Raw genomic sequence first — 26176 nt, 5'->3', positions numbered from 1 at the left:
TTAAAGGTACAGTCAACACCAGAATTTTTGTTGTTTTAAAAGATAGATAATCCCTTAATTACCAATTCCTCAGTTTTGCATAGCCAACACAGTTATAAATATATGTTTTACCTCTGTAATTACCTTGTATCTAAGCCTCTCCAGACTGCCCCCTTATTTCAGTTCTTTTGACAGACTTGCATTTTAGCCAATCAGAGCTGACTCCATGGTAAATTCATGTGCATGAGCTCAATGTTATCTATATAAAACACATGAACAAATGCCCTCTAGTGGTGAAAAACTACCAAAATGTATTTGATTAGAGGCGGCCTTCAAGGTCTAAGAAATTAGCATATGAACCTCCTAGGTTTAGCTTTCAACTAAGAATACCAAGAGAACAAAGCAAAATAGGTGATAAAAGTAAATTGGAAAGTTGTTTAAAATGACATGACCTATCTGAATCATGAAAGTTCTTTCTGGACTTGACTGTCCCTTTAAGTGTTATATCTCAAATGATTAGAACTCTCGAATAGTGGTTCCCTCAAACTGACAGCCTATACAAACCCGGAAAATCTATATTAAACTTTTATAACAAAAAAGCCATTTGCTAAAACAAAAAATTAAATTAAATTATTTCTATTAGCAAATTTCTATGTTCTTTGGTATCCTTTGTTGAAGGACATACCTAGAAAGGTGCAGTCACATGCATGTGTTTGGAGCACTATATGGCAGCACTGTTGCATCAAGGTTTGTAAGAATTATAAACATTTTTGAGCACTAGTTGGCAGCAGTGTTGGCAACAATATATTACATTGTTACAAAACTGCTATAATATAGTGTTCCAGACACGTGCGCATGTCCTAAGCTTACACAGACAGACAGATTATGTAAGGACAGACAAATGTGTAGTGAATATGATTTACATAGAGCAGTTGTTATTTAAAGGGACAGTCTACTCGAAAAATGTTTTAAAAGATGATGTTTTGCATAACTAACAGAGTTATATTCATATACTTTTTACCTTTGTGATTACTGTGTAGCTAAGCCTCTGGAAACTGCCCACTTATCTCAGTTCTTTTGACAGATTTGCAAATGAGCCAATCAGTGCTGGCTCATAAAAAACTCCACGGAAGTGAGCACAATGTTATCTATATGGCATACATGAACTAGAACTGTCTAACTGTGAGAAACTGTCTAAATGCACTGAGGTAGGAGGCTGTATTCAATGGTTTAGAAATCAGTTTGAGCCTACCTAAGTTTAACTTTTAACAAAGAATACCATAGAACAAAGCAAATTTAATGAGAAAAGTAAAATGGAAAGTTGTTTAAAATTGCATGCCCTATCTGACACATGAAAGTTTCATTTTGACTTGACTGTCCCTTTAACTTCTAACAGTTACGGTCTGCCTCCTGCTCTGTGTGGTGTCCTTATTAAATTTAAAACTGCCAAATGAATTACTAAGAGGCTTGATAACTCAGGATATAAAGTTCATTTGTGTAATTTTAAAAGGACATTAAACCCTAAATAAATGCTAGATAGAATGATACTATGATGCTAAAGGATAAGTCTGAGAATAACATGTAGATGTATTTTTTAAAATTTCATTAGCTATTTAAATAAGTGCAAAGTTTTAGTGTCTATGAAACAATGAGAGCTGCCATGTTAAACTTAGGTTACATTCTTTGCTTTGGCCAATTAGGGACAGTTATAAATAGGTCACTAGAGTGTGCAGCCAATGGATGTGTAGAATATAGCAGTGTTCTGCACTTCCATTTCTCAAAGGAACTGAAAAGCTCACAATTTCAAAATGGAATTACAGGAAAATGTGGTCAAAATAAATAACCAAAGTATATTGCAGAGGTTTTCTTTATAGATACGATTTATCATTTTATATTACCACATCAAAGTGTTTATTGTCCCTTTAAGGTTCACATGCACACAACTCACTCAATGAAATTAAAGGGACACTGAACCCAATTTCGTTTGTTCATGATTCAGATAGAACATGAAATTTTAAGCAACTTTCTAATCTACTCCTGTTATCGATTTTTCTTCGTTTTCTTGCTATCTTTATTTTAAAAGCAGGTATATTTATATTATGCAAAACTTAAACAAGCATTAAATTAAAAAATGTAGGGATTAAAGTGATGCATCTATAATAATACATCATTTCCATGCCCATTTAATGAAATAGTCTCTAGATCTCTAAAATACTTGTCTGCTACTATTCTTTTAGCACTTTAAAAAAACTGAACAACAAAGTCCGCTCATTACCAGAAAAAAGTGAGTAGATAGGAAAAACGTACAGAGATACTGTATGTGCAGTCAGTATCGACACATCATTCAGAAGACATGTCATTCCACTGAAGATCCTTGTAAGTATACCTCGGGCCATATTTATCAATCTAAAGACCCCTGCTCCATAACTTGTCCACCTGCTCTTAGGCGGCAGACAGAAATCAACCCGATCGAATATGATCGGGTTGATTTACACCCCCTGCTAGCGGCCGCGAATCTGCAGGGGGTGGCATTTCACCAGCAGTTCACAAGAACTGCTGGTGCAATAATAAATGCCGTATGCTGTCGGCATTTATCGATGTGCGGCGGACATGATACGTTATTTCGTATCATGTCTGCTCGCACATTGATAAAAGAAATGGGCCCTTAGAATTAGAATATCGTTAAGTTAGATCATGTATATGGCGGTACTTTCTATCTTGGTGTTGATTTTGAGTCTTGCAATACGTGTATAAGTCATTATATTTGTGTGGTAGTGTTTTTAATGTGTCTAAATACCTCTCAGTTCATTGATTTATTTTTATTATTATTATTGTTGTTCTTGTTTTATTATTTAATTTAATGATTTAAAAGAAATATGTACTGACATGTTTAATTGTGTCCTCCTAAAAAGCACATTTCAAAACATGTTATGGTCTTTTAAGTTGGATATTCCCATGCTGTATAAAACTACCTTATCTCATTAGGCTGGTGTAGACTTCACTTCCTTAAATGTATCCTAACAGCAATATTTCGCCTAGATTTAGAGTTTTATTGGTAAAGACCCGCGGCGCTAACGAGCCTTTTTTTTCCAGCGCACCCTTAATCTGGTATTACGAGTTGTCTGAATGGCTGCGTTAGCCTCAGAAAAGGGAGCATTGAGCATAATTTAGCTCCACTTCAACCCTCAATACCAACGTTGCTTATGGTAGCGGTAAGCTGGAAAAACGTGCTTGTGCACGATATCCCCATAGGAAACAATGGGGCTGAGCTGGCTGGAAAAAACCTAACACCTGCAAACAGGGCCGCCACTAGAAATTTTGGGGCCCCTGACTTAACCATTGATCTGGGGGACCCCCCCCCCCCCCTTGACATGTGCAATTTTTGACCAAGTGACTGAAACGTATATGCACTTTATTCTTAAGTGTCTATTTAAACTTGGAAATTTTGTAAAGGTAGTAACATACAAACACACACACAGACACACTCATACACTGAAACACACACACACACTCACACATAAGGATTCACATATAGACACTCTAGCAGACATGCAAAGGAACACACAAACACACTTAGACACAGACACCCAAACAGACACTCAACACTTGATTACACTGACCTGACAAGTAATGAGGTAGACTATAGTTTTGTAAAAAAAAAAAAAAAGGAGATTTAGATAACAAAATATGGAGTTCTGATTATCTTTTTGTAAAGGAAGATGACAACTAAATGATGACAACAGCATGCAGTGGCTGAAAGGAAGGGCCCTGAACTGCCTGAACAATAATTTAAAGGTTAAATGGTGGATTGGTGACTTCCGTAAAGGTCTCATTAGCCTCAAAGTCTTTAGAAAGATGTGAATAATCAGTAGTAAGGTCAAAATGTCCTAAAAAGGAACAGACAATGACACACACACAAACTCAAACTTGCACATACACCCAAGGAAACACTGACAGAGACAGCCTCATAAAACACACAAAGACATACACACACTCACACACACACACAGAAAACACACAAAGAAACACACACACAGAGACAACCACATAAAACACAGAAAGACATACATACACACACCCTCACTGAGACATCCACAGAAAACACACAAAGACATACACACACCCTCACAGAGACACCCACAGAAAACATGCACCCTCACAGAGACATCCACATTTAACACAGACATGCATACATACACACACACACCCTCATAGAGACATCCACAGAAAACACAGACATACACACCCACCCTCACAGAGGCATCCAGAGAAAATACACAAAGGCAAACATACACACACCCTCGCAGAGACACCCATAGAAAAAGACATACACACCCACCCCCACAGAGAGACCACTAAAAAAAATACATACACACTCATAGAGACACAAACCAAAGCACAAAGACATAAACACAGACACCTACAGAAACACTCACAGGAGGAAACATTTATGCACCTTGCATCCCCTAAATCAACAGTGTGTGACATGCATGATAAAAAAAATGCAGAAAATAAGAGATCACTTTTTAAAGAATCATATTTGTAAATGTGTAAACAAAAAGAATTCTGTGAATTCAAAATTGTACATTAATGATCTGGGTAGATGGCTAGATGAAGAAAAGTACTTTTAAAAGGTTGACATATGTTTGTTTGTTTTTTCCCCATTTTCCCCAACCAAGAGCACCACTTCAAATATAGTGTACAAATGTTCCCATCTGTCAGCTGTACTTATGGATTTTGAAAATGCTGTACTCTATAAGGTCTTGGTGGAACCATAAGCTGTGGTACTCATACCATTAGATCTGGTTAAATGCAGGATTTAGGCTTGTTGGTATGTATTTCAAAATTAAGTCAGCTGTAGTGTAAACTGAACAGTTTTAAGTTAACCTGTCTCATTTCAAACACTGAGCAATCTTAGTCTGAGAGTATAACATTTTATGCAGATGTAAAAGTCTTAGATAAAATGCCTCCTTGCATCTGGAAAGTCCTTGCATAAAGGGGCAGTAAGCTGGAATGTAATTAAAATATATATTAATTTAAAAAAAAAACTCATATCTGCCAAAAGGGCACCTACAATTTGTCAAATAATCATAAATACACTGCTGCTAAAAAAAATTGTTTTTATGGACCCCTGGCCCCACCATACAACTACTACCACACTGAAGGTACAATCCAAAATTGCACAAAGAAATAAAAAACATTTGCTAAGTAAGTCCTACCTCCTCTGCAAATGAAAGTGATCTGCCATCTGACTCAGGCACACATTGTACAAACAAAGTGCCACGTCTGTCTCACAATGTGCATAGTGGTTTAGTGCACACTCAGAAATCCTCTCAAATGCTAATACTTTACTCCTTTTTTTTTTTTTAAGTTCTTGCCTCATGGGGCCCCATTGGGCCCCTGACAGGAGTCATCCCTGTCACCCCCTGATGGCGGCCCTGCCTGCAAAAAAGCAGCGTCCAGCTTCTAACGCAGCCCCAATGTTTCCTATGGGGAAACACTCTCTAAGTCTACACCTAACACCCTAACATGAACCCCGAGTCTAAACACCCCTAATCTTACACTTATTAACCCCTAATCTACCGCCCCCGTTATTGCTGACACCTGCATTTTATTATTAACCCCTAATCTGCTGCACCGGACACCGCCGCAACCTACATTATCCCTATGAACCCCTAATCTGCTGCCCCTAACATCGCCGACACCTATATTATATTTATTAACCCCTAATCTGTCCCCACCAATGTCGCCGCCACCTACCTACACATATTAAACCCTAATCTCCCGCCCCCAACGTCGCCGCTACTATAATAAAGTTATTAACCCCTAAACCTAAGTCTAACCCTAACACCCCCCTAAGTTAAATATAATTTAAATTTAATTAAATAAATTTAATAACATTAAATAAATTCATCCTATTTAAAACTAAATGCTTACCTATAAAATAAACCCTAATATAGCTACAATATAACTCATAGTTACATTGTAGCTATTTTAGGATTTATATTTATTTTACAGGCATCTTTGTATTTATTTTAACTAGGTACAATAGCTATTAAATAGTTATTAACTATTTAATAGCTACCTAGTTAAAATAATTACAAAATTACCTGTAAAATAAATCCTAACCTAAGTTACAAATACACCACATTATCATTAAACTAATTAAATAAATTACCTACAATTATCTAAACTAAAATACAATTAAATAAACTAAACTATAATACAAAAATAAAAAAACACTAAATTACAGAAAATAAAAAAAATTACAAGAAGTTTAAACTAATTACACCTAATCTAAGCCCCCTAATAAAATGAAAAAGCCCCCCAAAATAATAAAATGCCCTACCCTATCCTAAATTACAAAGTAATCAGCTCTTTTACCAGCCCTTAAAAGTTCTTTTTGCTGGACATTGCCCCAAAGTAATCAGCTCTTTTACCTGTAAATAAAAATACAATACCCCCCCAACATTACAACCCACCACCCACATACACCTACTCTAAAACCCACCCAAACCCCCCTTAAAAAAACCTAACACTAACCCCCTGAAGATCTCCCTACCTTGAGTCATCTTCACTCAGCCGAGCCGAATTCTTCATCCAAGCGGGCCAGAAGAGGTCCTCCATCCGATTGAAGTCTTCATTCAAGTGGAATCTTCTATCTTCATCCATCCGGAGTGGAGGGGCAGCATCCTGAAGACCTCGGAACAACCAATAGAATGTGAGGTAAATCTGATTGGCTGATTGGATCAGCCAATCGGATTGAACTTCAATCTGATTGGCTGATTGAATCAGCCAATCAGAATTGTCCTACCTTAATTCCGATTGGCTGATAGAATCTTATCAGCCAATCGGAATTCGAGGGACGCCATCTTGGATGACATCATTTAAAGGAACCGCCAATCGTCAGGAAATCGTCAGTCAGGATGGATGTTCCATGTCGGAGGTCTTCAGGATGCTGCCGCTCCGCTCCGGATGGATGAAGATAGAAGATTCCGCTTGGATGAAGACTTCAATTGGATGGAAGACCTCTTCTGACCCGCTTGGATGAAGAATTCGGCTCGGCTGAGTGAAGACTACTCAAGGTAGGGAGATCTTCAGGGGGTTAGTGTTAGGTTTTCTTAAGGGGGGTTTGGGTGGGTTTTAGAGTAGGGGTATGTGGGTGGTGGGTTGTAATGTTGGAGGGGTATTGCATTTTATTTACAGGTAAAAGAGCTGATTACTTTGGGGCAATGCCCAGCAAAAAGCCCTTTTAAGGGCTGGTAAAAGAGCTGATTACTTTGTAATTTAGGATAGGGTAGAGCATTTTATTGTTTTGGGGGGCTTTTTTATTTTATTAGGGGGCTTAGATTAGGTGTAATTAGTTCAAACTTCTTGTAATGTTTTTTTATTTTCTGTAATTTCGTTTTTTTTATTTTTTTATTATAGTTTAGTTTATTTAATTGTGTTTTAGTTTAGATAATTGTAGGTAATTTATTCAATTAGTTTAATGATAGTGTAGTGTTAGGTGTATTTGTAACTTAGGTTAGGATTTATTTTACAGGTAATTTTGTAATTATTTTAACTAGGTAGCTATTAAATAGTTAATAACTATTTAATAGTTATTGTACCTAGTTAAAATATATACAAAGTTGCCTGTAAAATAAATATAAATCCTAAAATAGCTACAATGTAACTATGAGTTATATTGTAGCTATATTAGGGTTTATTTTATAGGTAAGTATTTAGTTTTAAATAGGATTAATTTATTTAATGTTATTACATTTATTTCGTTTAATTTAAATTATATTTAACTTAGGGAGGTGTTAGGGTTAGGGTTAGACTTAGGTTTAGGGGTTAATAACTTTATTATAGTAGCGGCGACGTTGGGGACGGGAGATTAGGGGTTAATAATTGTAGGTAGGTGGCGGCGATGTTAGGGAGGGCAGATTAGGGGTTAATAAAATGTATTATAGTGTTTGCAAGGCGGGAGTGCGGCGGGTTAGGGGTTAATACATTTTATAGTGGCGGCGATGTCCGGTCGGCAGATTAAGGGTTAATAAGTGTAGGTAGGTGGCGGTGATGTTGGGGGGGGCAGATTAGGGGTTAATAAATATAATATAAATATAATATAGGTGTCGGCAATGTTAGGGGCAGCAGATTAGGGGTTCATAGCTATAATATAGGTGGCGGTGATGTCTGGTCGGAAGATTAGGGGTTACAAATTTTTATTTTAGGGTTTGCCATGTGAGGGGCCTCAGTTTAGGGGTTCATAGGTAGTTTATGGGTGTTAGTGTACTTTATAGCCCAGTAGTTAAGAACTTTATGTTCCCGCGTTAGCCCATAAAACTCTTAACTACTGACTTTTTTTGCGGTTGGAGTCTTGTCGATAGAGGCTCTACCGCTCACTTCTTCCAAGACTCATAATACCAGCGTTAGGCAAATCCCATAGAAAAGATAGAATACGCAATTGACGTAAGGGGATTTGCGGTAGCCTCGAGTCGCGGAAAGAAAGTGAGCAGTAGACCCTTTCCTGTCTGACTCTAAATACCAGCGGGCGTTAAAAATCACCGTTAGGACCCCTTAACGCTGCTTTTTAACCCGCAGAACTCTAAATCTAGGCATTTGTTTCTACAGCAATGTTACATGTGCATCAAATTTATATGTAGCATTAACTTTGAGGGCTCAACTCCTTTTAAACCCATAGATGCTGAAGAGCGATGGCATCAAAGGTATTATTCCTAATCCAAACTCTAACTCCGACAATAAAGTTAGACCTAATTTGTATCCTAGCCCTATGAACAACAATATAGCAATTCCCTTGTTATCAAGCATGGTGATCAGTAGCATTCTTGTAGCATGATATTATAAACAGAAAAAGCTTAATAAATACAAACCCTCCTCCTTTGGAATTGTATGCATGATATTTCTGCTAGTTATATTATGGTAGGTACAATGCACTTGGACATTCTGTAAAAGCCGTTTTCGCCTTGACCAATGATTACTAACATAATGCATTTCTTGATATTTATAATTTTAACTTTAGCTATTTGTACGAAAACGTGTCTAATTAATAATAGGTTTATTAGTGATTTTTTTTTTTTTTTTTTGGGGGGGGGGATCTGTGCGGTTGGTCAGGTTGCTAAGACCCGGAAACATGGAAGAGGCAGGGAAAATGAAACAGGAGAAGGGGTGTGCATTTTGTTATATAATTGTCACGTGGCATGATATATACATAAAATAATGGTATAGTTTGAATCTGCTGTGTCTGCTGAAAAAAAATATATAATTTGTAAATGTAAGTAGCACCTAAAACTTCAAAATAGCTTAGCACAAGGGTAAAAATGGCTCAGCAATTATAGGGTCATGAAACCCAATTTTTGTGTGATTCAGACAGAACATGACAATTTAACCAACTTTCCAGTTTACTTCTATTATCTAATTTGCTTTGATCTATTGGTGTCCTTTGTTAAAAAGTATATCTAGGTAGGCTCAAGAGCAGCAATGCACTACTGAGAGCTAGCTGTTGGTTGGTGGCTGTACATGTATGCCTCTTGTCATTGGTTTACCTGGTGTGTTCAGCTAGCCCCTAGAAGTGCACAGCTTCCCCTTCAACAAAGGAAACAACAAAATGAAGCACATTTTGATAATATAAGTAAAGTTTAAAGTTGTTTAAAATTGGATGTTCTAAATTAATCACAAAATAAATAATTTTGTTTCTGTTTTTATGTCCCTTTATGTTATGTCTACTCCAGAATTGTTATTGTTTAAAAAGATATATAATCCCTTTATTACCCATTCCCCAGTTTTGCATAACCAACACTGTTATATTAATATACGTTTTACCTCTGTAATTACCTTGTATCTAAGCCTTTGCAGACTGCCCCCTTAATTCAGTTTGCCTGACAGACTTGCATTTTAGCCAATCAGTGCTTACTCCTAGGTAACTCTATGGGTGTAGCACAATGTTATCCAGATGACACATGTGAGTTAATGCTCTCTAGCTGTAAAAAACTGTCAAAATGCATTCAGATAAGAGGTGGCCTTCAATAGCTTAGAAATTAGCATATGAGCCTACATAGGTATAGCTTTGAACTAAGAATACCAAGAGAACAAAGCAAATGTGATGATAAAAGTAAATTGGAAAGTTGTTTAAAATTACATGCCCTATTTGAATCATGAACGTTTAATTCTGACTAGACTGTCCTTTAAGTAAAACACAAAAGAAGGGGCACTAATACTTTGTGTTTAATATACCTGATAAAACAGCATTTGACAGGCTGTGAAGTATTACACACTAATAAACAAGACATTTGGTTTTACCTATTCTCACTGCCTTTGATCTGTGGCGTGGGCTCACCAGAAGATGTTAGAGGGTTTACACCTAGCACAACAAGTTAGTTTGTGTATGATTGTTTTACATGCCATTTCCTGGATGGGTTCAAACTGAGCATCCTGAGCATTCTACTACTATTGCAATCATGGATATATTGTTTTAATTGATGCAGCTTTTGGTAAAAATAGACTCTATCATTAGCTTTTCAATTGTGTTTATTTTGGTAGAATATTTTGGTTTTCTCAATTAATGAGCAGGTTGAAATGTGCCCCCTATAGATTTTGTTTCACTCTGGGATACAATTTTTTTTTAGATTTTGCTTTGTGAATTGCAATATTTAGTCATGTTATAGATTATTTGAGGCTTTTATTGTTATAGACATCTAGTCAGAACATTACTACACTGTACTAAATTTCAAGAAAACCCCATTAGTATGGTTACATGTACACTTTTTAATTCCTTATTTGTTTGAAAAAGTAATTTTTCCACCAATAGTTTTTAAATTGTGCCCTTTATGATGTAAATCATCTTTATATTTAATAGTTTGAATACAAAAACATCCAAAAAAGATAATTTACAGACATATTTCAGCTATGCATAAAATTGACCAAAAGTACTTACATGCTTTGATTGAATGTATAAACTCATCTCTGTAGCAAGGGCTAATTTCTCTTCAGGGAAATATACCATCTTGAAAGAAACAAAATGCTGTAAGCCTTGCCAGCTCCTTGCTGAAAACATTCCTTTTAGTAACAGCCATGACAAGAGACATATGTATGTGCAGCCACCAATCAGCAATCAGCTCCCAGTAGTGTATTGCTGCTCTAACAAAGTATACCAAGAGAACACGCAAATTAGATAATAAAAGTAATTTTGAAAGTTGCATACTCTATATATCAAAGTGAGCAGTGTCCATATTAGCACTGGTTATTATTTACCTTTTGCTTAGCCCGCACAATTCTTAGGTTAAATCTGCGCTAATATTTCTCTTTGGATTCTCGTTGCCAACTCTGCTTGTTTCTGGATGTCCCTTTTGCCTGATGCCTGCTACTGAACTTTGGACAGTCTAGACTACTGTTTTGTCTGAAAATTTGAAACCATCTCTGATTCTCTGGATCCTGACCTTTTCCTGTCCCTGATTACATTTTGTCTAGTGATTTGTGGTTCTGATATGCCCATGACATTGTAACTTGGTCTGCTTGACTATACTTCTGCATCCTTTTTGTACTGGCTCATCATTCTCTTAAAGGACCACTCAATGCAAAATAATTACATAATTAACAAGTACATAATACACAGGCAATGCAATAGGACTTACTCTGAATTTCAAATAAGTAGTAGATTTGTTTTCTGACAAATTCATTTTTTCACCCTTTTTTTTAATGATTGGGACAGTGTGATGAGGTGTTTGTCACGGTCCTTGGTGTCTGAGCAAATTCTGTGATACCGTGACAAACACCTCATCACACTGTCCCAATCATTTAGACAAAATGTTTACAAAATAAGGGTTATAAACAAACAAATTAACTCTGTCCTCAATACCCCATGTGAACACTTTCTACAATACAGGGAGAAGAAAAACATATCGCATATCCCACTAGTAGTCAAATATAACTAGAAGGAATACGAAAAATCATAAAAGATTTACAGCCACTACTCTTAGAGGATACCACACTCAAAAAAATCTTTCCAAAACCCCCTATCCTGGCACTCAGACAACCACCCAACCCAAAACAGAAACTGGTCCACAGAAAGCTACCCCTTGATAACCAAGCACTGCAACAAAGCTCTCTGCAAACTATGTCAACACATTTGTGAAAGCAGCACAGCTAATCACAAGAGTAAATCCTATAACATTAAAGGGGCATATTCATGTATATCTGCAAATATGGTATACATGATACATTGCACTGCATGTGAAGTGGGATGTTATATTGGAGAAACAAGCCAAAAACTTCGGATAAACTTACACAGACACAAATACTGTACCCCTGTTGGTAACCATTTCACCCAACCTGACCACTCCATCCAAAACCTCAAAATCAAGATTCATAGAGGCAACTTCAAAAACACTATGGAAAGAAAAACCTTTAAAATGAAAATGATAATGCAATTCAACTTGCTAAATTCTGGTCTGTTATTAACCGCTTCCTGTAGGTTGGTATCGGCTTCTCCTTGTTGAACCCCTAGAATGCTGGAGTAACCTATTTCTTTTCTTTCCTTGATGCGGTCCAATTCTTTGCTGCTTGTTAGATGAGGGTAGTGGTTTGGCTTACCGGACCCCTTGGAGATTATAGATATATCCAGGAGATTAGAACAGCTCCGTATTGTCTCTGCTCACCTGTCCACACACCTCAATCGGTGTAACAGGTGTATATGGTATCAACGCGTTTCGGCTGGACAGCCTTTCTCAAGATACCAGCTGATTGGATTTCTGGCTATATAAAGCAAATGTCAATTACATCATTTTTAACTCTTAAGTTGCTATATTATTATTTTATAAAATATATGCATAATGAATTGTTTAAATAACAGGAGTATACAGATCAAATATGGGTACGCATTGGCACTTTAAATATAAAACTGTTAAAAAACAATACTTTTAAAAAATAATACTACTTTAAAATTTCCCTTATTTCAAATTAGGTGACATTTAAATAATAGCGTTTCCTAGTAGGCCTAATCTGTCTGAATTATTGAGCCTATTATATATGTGTCTAGATTTTGATAACTATATTATCCTATTTCTTTCTGATGTTTAAGTTGTAGTGCATCTGATATGTATGTAGGTGGGTCTAAATATTCTGTTTTATATATGGAGGGTTCATTTTAAGATCCTGATTGTAATATCCAGATCTTTATGCTGTCAAACAAATAAAAATTCAAAAGGGTACATATAGTATCTAAATTGTTGTTTTACCTATATTCAATTATTAATTAAGGAGCCTATGTTAATTCCCAAGTTTAGATGAATTATGAGCAAATTTATTTTGTCTAGTGGGATGTACTAATAGTAAATTTAGCATTGATTTATATATCTAAATATCGGGTAAAAATGAGATACAGACTATCTCACTGGATGAGGTACAGGCTATCTTACTAGTTTCTATTATATGATGGCATTGAGATCCAGTTCACTAGTTAGGCCCATAGGATATACAGGGAGTGCAGAATTATTAGGCAAATGAGTATTTTTACCACATCATCCTCTTTATGCATGTTGTCTTACTCCAAGCTGTATAGGCTCGAAAGCCTACTACCAATAAAGCATATTAGGTGATGTGCATCTCTGTAATGAGAAGGGGTGTGGTCTAATGACATCAACACCCTATATCAGGTGTGCATAATTATTAGGCAACTTCCTTTCCTTTGGCAAAATGGGTCAAAAGAAGGACTTGACAGGCTCAGAAAAGTAAAAAATAGTGAGATATCTTGCAGAGGGATGCAGCACTCTTAAAATTGCAAAGCTTCTGAAGCGTGATCATCGAACAATCAAGCGTTTCATTCAAAATAGTCAACAGGGTCGCAAGAAGCGTGTGGAAAAACCAAGGCGCAAAATAACTGCCCATGAACTGAGAAAAGTCAAGCGTGCAGCTGCCAAGATGCCACTTGCCACCAGTTTGGCCATATTTCAGAGCTGCAACATCACTGGAGTGCCCAAAAGCACAAGGTGTGCAATACTCAGAGACATGGCCAAGGTAAGAAAGGCTGAAAGACGACCACCACTGAACAAGACACACAAGCTGAAACGTCAAGACTGGGCCAAGAAATATCTCAAGACTGATTTTTCTAAGGTTTTATGGACTGATGAAATGAGAGTGAGTCTTGATGGGCCAGATGGATGGGCCCGTGGCTGGATTGGTAAAGGGCAGAGAGCTCCAGTCCGACTCAGACGCCAGCAAGGTAGAGGTGGAGTACTGGTTTGGGCTGGTATCATCAAAGATGAGCTTGTGGGGCCTTTTCAGGTTGAGGATGGAGTCAAGCTCAACTCCCAGTCCTACTGCCAGTTTCTGGAAGACACCTTCTTCAAGCAGTGGTACAGGAAGAAGTCTGCATCCTTCAAGAAAAACATGATTTTCATGCAGGACAATGCTCCATCACACGCGTCCAAGTACTCCACAGCGTGGCTGGCAAGAAAGGGTATAAAAGAAGAAAATCTAATGACATGGCCTCCTTGTTCACCTGATCTGAACCCCATTGAGAACTTGTGGTCCATCATCAAATGTGAGATTTACAAGGAGGGAAAACAGTACACCTCTCTGTCTGAACAGTGTCTGGGAGGCTGTGGTTGCTGCTGCACGCAATGTTGATGGTGAACAGATCAAAACACTGACAGAATCCATGGATGGCAGGCTTTTGAGTGTCCTTGCAAAGAAAGGTGGCTATATTGGTCACTGATTTGTTTTTGTTTTGTTTTTGAATGTCAGAAATGTATATTTGTGAATGTTGAGATGTTATATTGGTTTCACTGGTAAAAATAAATAATTGAAATGGGTATATATTTATTTTTTGTTAAGTTGCCTAATAATTATGCACAGTAATAGTCACCTGCACACACAGATATCCCCCTAAAATAGCTATAACTAAAAACAAACTAAACACTACTTCCAAAACTATTCAGCTTTGATATTAATGAGTTTTTTGGGTTCATTGAGAACATGGTTGTTGTTCAATAATAAAATTAATCCTCAAAAATACAACTTGCCTAATAATTCTGCACTCCCTGTAAGGTGCCCATCTTAAATATTAATTCTGCCTCCTGGTAGATTAGTCGTTTTTCTAAATTGCCTCCTCTTCCATCAGCTCTAACCTTTTTTATACCCCAGTATTTCATGTCTTTGGGGTTGCCTCTGTGATATTCCTTAAAGTGGGCATAAAGTCTAGTGTTGTCTTTCTCTTTCTCTATGCTCCTGATATGCTCTCTTATTCTTTCTTTCACTTTTCTACTAGTTTCTCCTAAATATTGAAAATCGCACAAGCATTGCAATAGATATATAATATTGGTGTCTGTGCACCTAATGGTGTTGTTTATCCTAACCTCCTTATTGGTCGTGGTTGATTTTACTAGTTTCGTATTGGTCCTGTACTTGCACGATTTACATTCGTGGCAGGGGAAAAAACCTGTTAATTTTTCATTTTTAAGATTCTGTTGATTCGCACATTTGTTAGATTTAAATTCACTGGGTGCAAGAATGTTTTTTAGATTAATTGCTTTCCTAAATATTATGTCAGGTTGGTGTTTAAGTCTTTTTCCTATTATAGGATTGCTTCTGGCTATATGCCAGTGTTTCTTTATTATGTTTTCAATTTGTTTGTGATGGCTCGAAAATGTAGTTACAAAGGGGATATTAAATGGATCTCTTTCTTCTTTATCTATTGTGATTTTTTCTTCCAGTAGTGTCTTTCTGTCAATTTCCCTTACTATCTTATTTGTATCTGATAATGTTTTAGAATTATATCCTTTTTCTACAAATCTATTGTGCAGAATCATTGCTTGTTTGTCATAATCTGTAACTTGCGTGCAGTTTCTTCTAATACTGGAGAATTGACCATTAGGTACATTTCTCTTCCACTTGTCGTGGTGACAGCTCTTAAAGTCAATATAGCTGTTGGCATCAACCTTCTTGAAAAAAGTAGTGGTAGTGATTTTATTGTCTATTATGGTGATCTCAATGTCTAAAAAATTGATTTTGTTTTTGTTATATTCATGGGTGAATTTTAATCCTAAATCGTTATTGTTGAAGTCTACAATGAACTGTTCCAGGAGTTCTTGATCTCCTCACCAAACTATAAATATATTGTCTATAAATCGTTTGTAGAGCACGAGATTCACACCCCATGGAGTACTTGATATAAAATGTTCTTCAAAGTAAACTACAAACATATTCGCCTAACTGGGTGCGAATCTCGTGCCCATGGCCGTACCTCTCTTCTGTAAATAGTAATTCCCATTAAATGAGAAATAGTTATTTTTTAAAATGAATTCCATACAGTTCAAAATAAATGCCCTTTGTGGTTGTGACATATCTTTATCTTTTTCTAGGAATGTGTTAGCTGCTTCCAGTCCTCTAGTATGTTCAATACATGTGTAAAGGGAGCTTACGTCTCTTAAATGTGATGGTATTGTTTTAACATATTTCTGAAGAAAGTAGTCAGTGTATTGAGATAAGTTGGACGTTAATAAATCTATTCCCAAAATGATGGGTCGACCTGGGGGGTTTGTGATGTCTTTGTGAATTTTAGGGAGAAAATAAAAAACAGGTGTCCTAGGGTGTTCAATTAGAAGGAACCGACTTTCTTGACTATTTAGCATTCCCTTTTCTTTAGCAATGAGTATCATTTTGTCCATATTCTTTTTCATATGTTCAATGGGATTATTAGTAAGTTTCTTATATGTAACCTGGTCTCCCAATAATCTGTTAGCTTCATTCAAATAGTTATGGGTATCCATTATGACCACCTTTGTCTGCTTGTTTATTCATAATGCTTTTGTTCTCTTTTAGATCTTTTAACACTAGATTCTCCTTTTTAGTTAGATTCCATTTTATATCTCTCTTGTCCTCTAATTTTTCAATATATTCTTTAACTTTCTTTTTGAATATTTCTATTGCACTTCCTTTATCTTGTGTCGGGAAGAAAGTGGATTTTTGTTTGAAATTGGTATGGATAAAAGTGGATGTATTAGGTGTTGTGTTTTCTATAGGGTTTTTTAAAAAATATTTTTTGAGAGCTAGTCTTCTTGTGAATTGATTCACATTAATCAAAGTTTCAAATGTATTAATTTTACAAGCGGGTGCAAAAGATAAGCCCTTGCTCAAAACCGACTTTTGCTCATTGCTCAAGGCTATCTCACTTAGATTGAATATTCCCTTGGGTTCTATTTTGATTTCTTTGTTGCTTTTTTGGTTCCACCTCCCTTTCCTCTACTTCCTCTAGCCTTCTTTTGCCCTTTGGGGGGTCGTGGGTTGGGTTTGGGCCCTCTTCTAAAAAAGATATGCTCGAACTGTGTGCTTTTGGTGTAACAGTTGGTGCTCTATTCTCCTCATTTTCCTGAGTCAGTGCACTAAATCTATTGAAAGTATCAATATTCCTATTCTACAATTGGTGACCGTTTTGATTGTGTCTCTCATTTATGTGTTGTTCTTTATTCCTTGGTGAGTGTGTCCTTCTGTGATGATCTTTCGTTGTGTCCCAGTCAGTGTTTTCTGTGTACTGGGTTTTTCAATTGGTTTGTGCATTTTGTTCATCATATCTGTGATTAAGTGCCCTTCTATTATCTATGTGTGTGTTGTAATGTGTGTTTGATTCCTCATTTTGTCTCCTACCTTCTTTATATTGTTATGGAAATAGTGGCAACGGTGTTAGTTTAAGCAAATATCAACCCCTTCATAATATAGTATGCTGAAATAATAGTAGATATATAATCTATTCAGTATTCATTATATACCAGTTAGTATCACTGGTGAAGTGTAGGAGAAGGGGGGTGCTGACTGTCTGATAGATATATAGGTACAAAAAAGAGAGAGAAGTTTGACAGTACCCAGCACTCACAAAACACTATATAGTAACAGTATGCATTGAAAACCGGATTGTGTCCAGAACTGGTTATTAAAACGTAACTTTTACTAATGATAGAATAAAATAAAAAAGGTTGGTAAATAGTACCAAATGTATAACATAAATATGTGAGACATACATTTAAAACTTAGATTAAGAAACAGATCAGGACTGTGTGTGTGAGACTTCAAAAACAGAATTACTTCCCTGGGTAATAGTTCAAATACACCGTACGTTTTAATAACCAGTTCTGGACACAATCCGGTTTTCAATGCATACTGTTACTATATAGTGTTTTGTGAGTGCTGGGTACTGTCAAACTTCTCTCTCTTTTTTGTACCTTCTTTATATTGTTGCCTTTCACTATTTTGTGCATCGTAGTTAGTGCTATGATGATTATAATTATATTCGTGATCTTGACTGGTTGTCTGATAGTGATTTTTATCTCTGTCATTATAAGTTTCCGTGTACCATTGTCTATTTGGTCTTTCTGGATTATACCTATTTTTATTGTGCCAATATCCTTCAGTTCTATTGTTATTTATATTATTCCAATTGCCCCCACTTCTACTTCTGTAATCATTTCTGTTATGGTTTAGACAGAAATGGTTTATATTTAGACCCACCTACATACATATCAGATGCACTACAACTTAAACATCAGAAAGAAATAGGATAATATAGTTATCAAAATCTAGACACATATATAATAGGCTCAATAATTCAGACAGATTAGGCCTACTAGGAAACGCTATTATTCAAATGTCACCTAATTTGACATAAGAGAAATTCTAAAGTAGTATTATTTTTTTAAAAGTATTATTTTAAAAGTATTGTTTTTTAAGAGACACACAGCATTTTTTGAATATAATAGAAAATTTAGAATGAAAAGAAAATTACATTTTAGTGACATGTGACGTAAGCTCCCTTTACACGTGTATTGAACATACTAGAGGACTGGAAGCAACTAACACAATCCTAGAAAAAGATAAAGATATGTCACAACCACAAAGGGCATTTATTTTGAACTGTATGGAATCCATTTAAAAAAATAACTATTTCTCTTTTAATGGCAATTACTATTTACAAAAGAGATGTACGGCCATGGGCACAAGATTCACACCCAGTTATGCAAATTTGTTTGTAGGTTACTTTGAAGAGCATTTTATATCAAGTACTCCATGGGGTGTGAATCTCGTGCTCTACAAACGATTTATAGACAATATATTTATAGTTTGGAGAGGAGATCAAGAACTCCTGGAACATTTCATTGTAGACTTCAACAATAACGATTTAGGATTAAAATTCACCCATGAATATAACAAAAACAAAATCAATTTTTTAGACATTGAGATCACCATAATAGACAATAAAATCACAACCACTACTTTTTTCAAGAAGGTTGATGCCAACAGCTATATTGACTTTAAGAGCTGTCACCACGACAAGTGGAAGAGAAATGTACCTAAAGGTCAATTCTCCACGATTAGAAGAAACTGCACGCAAGTTACAGATTATGACAATCAAGCAATGATTCTGCACAATAGATTTGTAGAAAAAGGATATAATTCTAAAACATTTTCAGATACAAATAAGATAGTAAGGGAAATTGACAGAAAGACACTACTGGAAGAAAAAATCACAATAGATAAAGAAGAAAGAGATCCATTTAATATCCCCTTTGTACCTACATTTTCAAGCCAACACAAACAAATTGAAAACATAATAAAGAAACACTGGCATATAGCCAGAAGCGATCCTATAATAGGAAAAAGACTTAAATACCAACCTGACATAATATTTAGGAAAGCAACCAATCTAAAAAATATTCTTGCACCCAGTGAATTTAAATCTAAGAAATGTGCAATTCAACAGAATCTTAAAAATGAAAAATTAACAGGTGTTTTCCCCTGCCATGAATGTAAATCGTGCAAGTACAGCACCAAGACGAAAATAGTAAAATCAACCATGACCAATAAGGAGGTTAGGATAAACGACACCATTAGATGCACAGACACCAATATTATATATCTATTGCAATGCTTGTGCGATTTTCAATATTTAGGACAAACTAGTAGAAAACTGAAAGAATAAGAGAGCATATCAGGAGCATAGAGAAAGAGAAAGACAACACTAGACTTTATGCCCACTTTAAGGAATATCACAGAGGCAACCCCAAAAAATGGAATACTGGGGTATAAAAAAGGTTAGAGCTGATGGAAGAGGAGGCAATTTAGAAAAATGACTACTCTACTAGGAGGCAGAATTAATATTTAAGATGGGCACCTTATATCCTAAGGGCCTAAATAGTGAACTGGATCTCAATGCCATCATATAATAGAAACTAGTAAGATAGCCTGTACCTCATCCAGTGAGATAGTCTGTATCTCATTTTTACCCGATATTTAGATATATAAATCAATGCTAAATTTACTATTAGTACATCCCACTAGACAAAATAAAATTTGTTCAGGTTCCATAATTCACCTAAACTTGGGAATTAACATAGGCTCCTTAATTAATAAGTTAATATAGGTAGAACAACTATTTAGATACTATATGTACCCTTTTGAATTTTTATTTGTTTGACAGCATAAAGATCTGGATATTATGATCAGGATCTTAAAATGAACCCTCCATATATAAAACAGAATATTTAGACCCACCTACATACATATCAGATGCACTACAACTTAAACATCAGAAAGAAATAGGATAATATAGTTATCAAAATCTAGACACATATATAATAGGCTCAATAATTCAGACAGATTAGGCCTACTAGGAAACGCTATTATTTAAATGTAACCTAGTTTGAAATAAGGGAAATTTTAAAGTAGTATTATTTTTTAAAAGTATTATTTTAAAAGTATTGTTTTTTAACAGTTTTATATTTAAAGTGCCAATGCGTACCCATATTTGATCTGTATACTCCTGTTATTTAAACAATTCATTATGCATATATTTTATAAAATAATAACATAGCAACTTAAGAGTTAAAAATGACGTAATTGACATTTGCTTTAAATAGCCAGAAATCCAATCAGCTGGTATCTTGAGAAAGGCTGTCTAGCTGAAACGCGTTGATACCAGATACACCTGTTACACCGATTGAGGTGTGTGGACAGGTGAGCAGAGACAATACGGAGCTGTTCTAATCTCCTGGATATATCTATAATCTCCAAGGGGCCCGGTAAGCCAAACCGCTACCCTCATCTAACAAGCGACAAAGAATTGGACCGCATCAAGGAAAGAAATAGGTTACCCCAGCATTCTAGGGGTTCAACAAGGAGAAGCTGATACCAACCTACAGGAAGCGGTAAATAACAGACCGCAAGAAGAAACCGGATGATACCACCCAAGAAGCTAGCACAGAGTTACATCTGAGACTCTATCAAAGAAAAGACCACCCAGCAAGCGGCAAGACCGCATTATGGTGAAGTAAACATCACATCAGCACCTGAGGGGTTTTAGCAAGGAACAAGCCGACACCAATCTGCAGGAAGCTGTTATTAACAGACCGCAAGAAGTCGGAGGACATCATCGAGTAAGCGGGTACTTAATAGCAATCACCGCTATAAAATCAAGGACCGGCAAAGAATAACTTAACACAGAACGGAGTATACTACTCACTGGATTTTAAAGCCAAGTTCTCATCGGAGTATCTTGAGAAAACCTCTTACCCCGGTCACACCATCAAATGGTGTATTCACACAGAAACACTATAAGGTACTATCGGGCAAATTTGCCTAACAAATAATAACATTTTCTACTCATTTTATTCACAGTTATTTGCCAGATCCCAAAAGTATTTTGACTACGGGAATAAGACTATTCTGCTGTAACTATCATCAACAATATTGTAACATACATCAGAGTTACATTTACCGTAATAGCTCTGATTATCTTTGAGCAGGCAATTTTCCAATTTAGGTTAGATACATTGTTGGACTTATTTAGTAACACAACTTGTTTAATAATTTTGGATATATTTTGAGAACGATAGAGCTTTTATTATCATTTATTTTATCTGACACCGGTGTCCAGTTTTATAATATACATATATATGTAATGTTTTGACGATCCTGCATATTTTATGTTTTTTAACCATATAATAATAAATTGTACTTTATTTTTCATCATTGTGTATATATATTTATTAATAGGAGCATACAGATATTGGTATGTACAACTGACCCGTAACGTCCCAGCAATAATAGTTTTGGAAATTATACATTTTGGGAATAGCAAGTTCAGTTGCACCACCTTATACTACGTTACACCAGCAGCTCTTGTGAGCTGCTGGTGCAATGCTGAATACAGAGAGCGTATTGCTCTCCGCATTCAGTGATCTCTGTCGGACCTGATCCGCACTGTCGGATCTGGTCCGACAGACATATGATTATTCAACCTTATAGAGTACACATTATAAACCTGCTTAACTGATATCACTAATATGTACTGTTAAAGGGACAGTCAACACCAGAATTTGTGTTGTTTTAAAAGATAGATAATCCCTTAATTACCAATTCTACAGTTTTGCATAACCAACACGGTTATAATAATACACGTTTTACCTCTGTAATTACCTTGTATCTAAGCCTCTGCAAACTGCCCCCTTATTTCAGTTCTTTTGACAGACTTGCATTTTAGCCAATCAGAGGTGTCTCCATGGTAAATTCACATGCATGAGCTCAATGTTATCTATATGAAACACATGAACTAATGCTCTCTAGTGGTGAAAAACTATCAACATGTATTTAGATTAGAGGCGACCTTCAAGGTCTAAGAAATTAGCATATGAACCTCCAAGAGAACAAAGCAAAATTGACAATAAAAGAATATTGGAAAGTTGTTTAAAATTAGATGCCCTATTTGAAACATGAAAGGTTTCTTTGGACTTGACTGTCCCTTTAAGTTAACATGTCCACAGTAGGCTGCAAATAATAATTTGCTGGGAACTCTGTATTTTATCTCAGGGCTATAGGGACTACTGCATGTTGAACAGGAGTAAATACATCAGATGATGTGGGTTTATGGTTAATACTGTTATAACATTGACTGCTAAATTGTGTAATTAATCCTTCATTCTACAGAAGTTAATCTTGCCTTTATTCTGCCAGAATCTAAGTAAATCCATAATATTATAAGCTAGAACTCTCATATTACGGGTGCCAGGTCTGTTTCATTTTCTTTATTCATACACTATTATCACTTCTATATTCTGCTGGGATATCCAGGTCACTAAAAAGCACTGGGGGGAAAAAACATCTGAGGCCTCATATCTTTAAGCCCTTATAACTTTTTTTTGCAATGTTTTTTATAAAAACATTGTTTATTAGATGGAGTTGTTTTGAGTGTAACTGTGCTTTGTAATGTATTTTTGATGTGTTTTGTGACACTTTTTTGTTTTGCGAAACAGTTCACCACAGTTCTCAGGACTCGCTAACCCGAAGAGCGTTAACTTGAATTGGGCTCAAGCGATTGCATTTACTTTCAACTTGCAATACCAGCGCAATTTAACCTGCACGCAAACGAACGTGAAAACCCAATATCTCTTGCACGCAAATGTTTGTGCTCCACTTGTAATCTGGCCTTTTGTCTTTTAGAAACAAATCTTGGGTTTTACTCATGTGTTGGGACAGTGTTAATACTTATCACTTCTCAACCTCTGGGTCTTTTCATGGGGCACACATTTACTACTGGCCTGAAAGTAGTCATATTTGACTTTACTGTCCTTTTAAGACAAGACAAAACTCATTTGTGAAACTAATATCTTGCTGACCGAACTCCACAACATAACTGTTTGACAATGGGGAGATTTGAAGAGAATTTTACCTTCCCCTCATAAGACCAGTGAGTGGCAAGATCAGCTCCTTTAAAATCAGCAGAGTTGCTTCTATATAGAACAACTTCCACTTTAAAAGATACCAACCTCAAAACCGCATCTATAAAACATAAGCACAAAAGAAAACTTCAAAAATGTAAACTTTAAAAAGTCGGCTTTGATATTGTGAGATATTATCACAAGAAACTTCACACAGGCAAATGTATTTTAAATACCATTCTAGCCAGCAATACTTCTTTAACACAACCAAAGACATGAGAATATTTAACATTTATACACATTTACCGATCCTGTTTTACAAACGTGTTGAGGTTGTTTGTATTTCTTTTTTTATATATATGATTTTTGTGGTTCACGTTTGCTGTGTGAAACATCATGTAATGGGCCATTTAACACCACTATAGATGTTAAAGGCAGGAAAGCCCACTAGAAAAGGTGAAATAAGAATCAATACATTTTGATCATGATGTCACCGGAACAAGACCCCCTGGGAGCATCATGAGTATCTATGAATATAGCCCATCACTTGCTTGCAGGATTTGAAGGCTGAATCATATGTAGATCTGTAGAACAGTGGGGGTGGGGGTGTGGGGGGGGGTAATCTTGGTATCATTTCACTTTATGATATTTATTTATGTATTTTGCTGATGGTAAAACAGAATCGATCATTAGGAAGTTGTCTTAAAATTAGGTATGTGCAAAATTTGTTATGCAAATATTCGTTTGTCAAAGAAATCCAAATATGGCTTTGGGCTGCAGCATTTGGCTATTTTTGGTGTTGCATATATGTGTTAAAAGTGTTTGTTGCACTTTAACACCAATATATCTGGCACCAAAACTAGCCAAAGGCTGCTACCCGAGGCTATATTTGGAATTCATTTGACAAAAGACTATCGGAATAATGAACCTTGCACTGGCCTCAGCAAAGGTAGAATAATAGGATTATAAACAGAGGGGATACCTAGGTTACAACAAAGAATTACTTAGTGAAACATAAAGCTTTATTCTTAGTACTTCAATACTTACACAACTAATATATTTAAAAAATGCATCTATATGTTATTCTTATACTAATCGTTGTTTTAAATACATATGTGAAATTGTGCCAAGTGCAGTTAGTAACCGGGTGGGGCTTTTGTTGTCTAGAGATAGAGTCTTCTTAGCACAGGGCAAACTGTGTGAGCAGTCCAGCAGTTCTGTGCTCTGTGAAATCGTTTGGGAATTCAGTATTTCCAATATATTACAGTATAATAAAGAGATCCAATCAGCCAATATTATTGAGCTCGCATTCTATTGGCTGATTGGAACAGCCAATAGAATGCCAGCTCAATCCTATTGGCTGATTAGGTTTTATTTTACAGGTAAATTTGTATGTATTTTAGCTAGGTAGTTATTAAATAGTTCATAGCTATTTAGTAACTATTCTACCTAGTTAAAATAAATACAAACTTGCCTGTAAAATAAAAAAAAAACCTAAGATAGCTACAATGTAACTATTAGTTATATTGTAGCTAGCTTAGGGTTTATTTTATAGGTAAGTATTTAGTTTTAAATAGGAATAATTTAGTTATTAATAGTAATTTTTATTTAGATTTATTTAAATTATATTTAAGTTAGGGGGTGTTAGGGTTAGACTTAGATTTAGGGGTTAATACATTTAATATAGTGGTGGCGACGTTGGGGGCGGCAGATTAGGGGTTAATAAATGTAGGTAGGTTGCAGCAACATTGGGGGAGGGAGATTAGGGGTTAATAAATATAATTTAGGTGTCGGCGTTGTCCGGAAAAGCAGATTAGGGGTTTATAAGTATAATGTAGGTGTCGGCAATGTCGGGGGCGGCAGATTAGGGGTTAATAAGTGTAATATTAGGGGTGCTTAGACTCAGGGTTCATGTTAGGGTGTTAGGTGTAAACATAAATTTCGTTTCCCCATAGGAATCAATGGGGCTGCATTACGGAGCTTTACGCTGCTTTTTTGCAGGTGTTAGACTTTTTCTCAGCCGGTTCTCCCCATTGATGTCTATGGGGAAATCGTGCATGAGCACGTACGACCAGCTCACCGCTGAGTTAAGCAGCGCTGGTACTTAAGTGAGGTATGGAGCTCAATTTTTCTCTACGCTCACTTCATGCCTTTTAAAACCGGGTTTGTAAAAACCTGCAATACCAGCCCTGTAGGTAAGTTAGCGGTGAGAAAAAACTGCTCATTAGCACCGCACAGCTCATAACGCAAAACTTGTAATCTAGGCGATAATGACCATACTGACTTATTTACTCCAGTAACAAGTCCTGATTGGCTTCTCCAAATAAGGCATGTGGTGGGTGGAGTTTGTCGATTGAAAAACAATTGCAGCAAACAAGATGTTAATTAATTTAAAACATTTGAAAACTCACCCACTATGTTCATTTATTACAAGACTGCAGGAAAAGCTTGTAATTACAATATGTTTACTGTCTCTTTAATGACAACTTGTTAACGCA

Source organism: Bombina bombina, chromosome 4, assembly GCF_027579735.1.
Source record: "Bombina bombina isolate aBomBom1 chromosome 4, aBomBom1.pri, whole genome shotgun sequence".
In the NCBI taxonomy this organism is placed as follows: domain Eukaryota; kingdom Metazoa; phylum Chordata; class Amphibia; order Anura; family Bombinatoridae; genus Bombina; species Bombina bombina.
This window is presented reverse-complemented; position numbering follows the sequence as displayed.